Consider the following 2,139-nt stretch of genomic DNA (forward strand, 5'->3'; position numbering starts at 1 on the left):
AGCAGCCTACTCTCAGATCTTGTATCTTTGTTGAAATGTCTTATTTCAAGTGACCGCTATTTTTTATGATAGTATTACCGAATAGTCGGTGATCGATATAGATGCACGATGCTCATCAAGTCATTCGTTCGTTTCATTCGAACATTTCATGAGACCCCCCTATTGTTAGCATGAATAATCTATGTTCTTTATATCTCCAAGGCTCCAACTATTTTTTCTTGAGATTCACGTAGACATATTTGTGATGTCCACAATTTTTTTTAAATTATTGCTTAATATTAGTATATAGATATTTTTCTCAGAATTACAGCATGTGATTAAGCCACTTACGTAATTTAATTCTACAGAAAAAAATATAATCTTGTCCAACTGCTTAATATTAGTATATAGATATTTTTCTCAGAATTGGAGCATGTGATTAAGCCACTTAACGTAATTTAATTCTACAGAGAAAAATATAATCTTGTCCAACAAATAAATAAAAATAAATCTTGTCGATTTGTAATTTCTATAATCTTGTCCAATTAGCATTAATCTTCATAAACCAGCATAATATAATGATTGTTTACTTATTAACAATAACTTGTCTACCTCTTAATCTCTTAATAATCATTGGCACAAACCATCTCTTCGTAATAAAAAAATTAACATCGAGCAAGTAATCGCTTTTGGGCCATACAGTTGTCCTTCTCTTATCCTTATCAAGCCAGATATTTATATCTTCTTCAATATAAATGTACCTTAAGACATTCATAATTTTCGCAGAGCATCCAGAACTTATCATGATTTTAGACTAGTTGCCATGGATAAGATACAAAATGAGGATCATGTTTACTCCATAGGTGCTAATTTGATTCACTTGCTTGTCTGCAGGAGGAAAGGAAAAAATGTTTTCAATACATTTGCCCTAAATTTGCTTGTTTTTTTTGTCTAATGTTTTGGTGCAGAAAAGAACAGTCAGTGTTCCAAGCCTGAGTTCTCAGAGCAAGAAGTGAATCTCATTTCAAGGATGTATAAACTTGTTGGAGAGAGGTCTGTAGGCCATTTTCTATCTAATTACAGCATAAAATTTAATTTATTTTTTTTTTGGTTTGCTTGTTTGAATATTTGTCAGGTGGTCTTTGATTGCTGGGAGAATCCCAGGAAGAACAGCTGAGGAGATTGAGAAGTATTGGAAGTCGAAAAATTAAAGTAGCAGCAGTAGTAGCTGAGATATCTATTGGTATTTATGACAAATATGAAAGCTAGACTACTGTTTATATATATATATATATATATATTTCAATGTTTGTTGAATGGTTTCGAACATTTCTAAAATGGATTTTATGAGAAATGTCTTTTAAGAAATTTATTTGATTCTCTGTTCCTATTTTATCATTATGCAAAGTTTTTGAGTGGTGTGCCGGTGTTCTAGATATTCTGCTTTTAAACATTTCTAGAACTACAAGGCTATACGTCAAAATATTTCCCTTGCATGCCACCCATATCGTCGATAAGTTATTTTCTTCAGCAGGCGTTTTCAACTTCTGTACAAGTTATATTGTGAGAAAATATAGCAATACATTCTTTTAAAGTTTATTGAAAATAATAAGAGTTGTATTAAATTTAACACAGTATTCAAAAATAAGGAAGGAAGCTACCAAAAGAAATGTTTTTTTTACTCGGGTAGCTCTCAAAATAGATATTGAAATGAGATTAACATGAGCTTTTGGCTGAGTTAGTAGGGTATGGAAGATTCCACTCATAATTAATGATAATATGATTAATTTTGGTTTCTTTAGGAAGATTAAAGATGCAACAAACCTATAGACCCAAAAATGCTTTCAATAAGCATTAATTCAAAGAGCATAAAATAATGAAAATTACACTCATATAGTCCATAAAGAAGACTTCCCTCAATGCCTTGGGATGGCATTGGGTTGCAACTTCTTCCAAATCTGGGAACTTTGTGATGATGGTGATTCTACATGAAATCATACGAAATTTAGTACCTTTATATTACATTCATTTGGGGAATAGTATTGAACATGAAAATGCGGCAAACCAAGCCCCTTAGATGTAGAAAGGGAAGTTTGAGAGTAAGATATAGAACGCATCTTATTTCTTCGCTATCATGCAAAAGTCTTTGAACTGTACTAG

At 31.6% G+C, this 2,139-nt stretch overlaps 1 long non-coding RNA gene across 1 annotated transcript; it reads left to right on the forward strand.

Annotated features, from left to right (window-relative positions):
* Positions 1-770: 770 nt before the first annotated feature.
* LOC110032901 lies at positions 771-1,198 on the forward strand. Its single transcript, XR_002294900.1, has 3 exons — positions 771-842; positions 953-1,011; positions 1,115-1,198. It is a non-coding gene; the product is annotated as an uncharacterized LOC110032901 (long non-coding RNA).
* The last annotated feature ends 941 nt before the right edge of the window (positions 1,199-2,139 follow it).

This window comes from Phalaenopsis equestris, unplaced genomic scaffold (assembly GCF_001263595.1).
Source record: "Phalaenopsis equestris unplaced genomic scaffold, ASM126359v1 Scaffold001055, whole genome shotgun sequence".
NCBI classification, from domain to species: domain Eukaryota; kingdom Viridiplantae; phylum Streptophyta; class Magnoliopsida; order Asparagales; family Orchidaceae; genus Phalaenopsis; species Phalaenopsis equestris.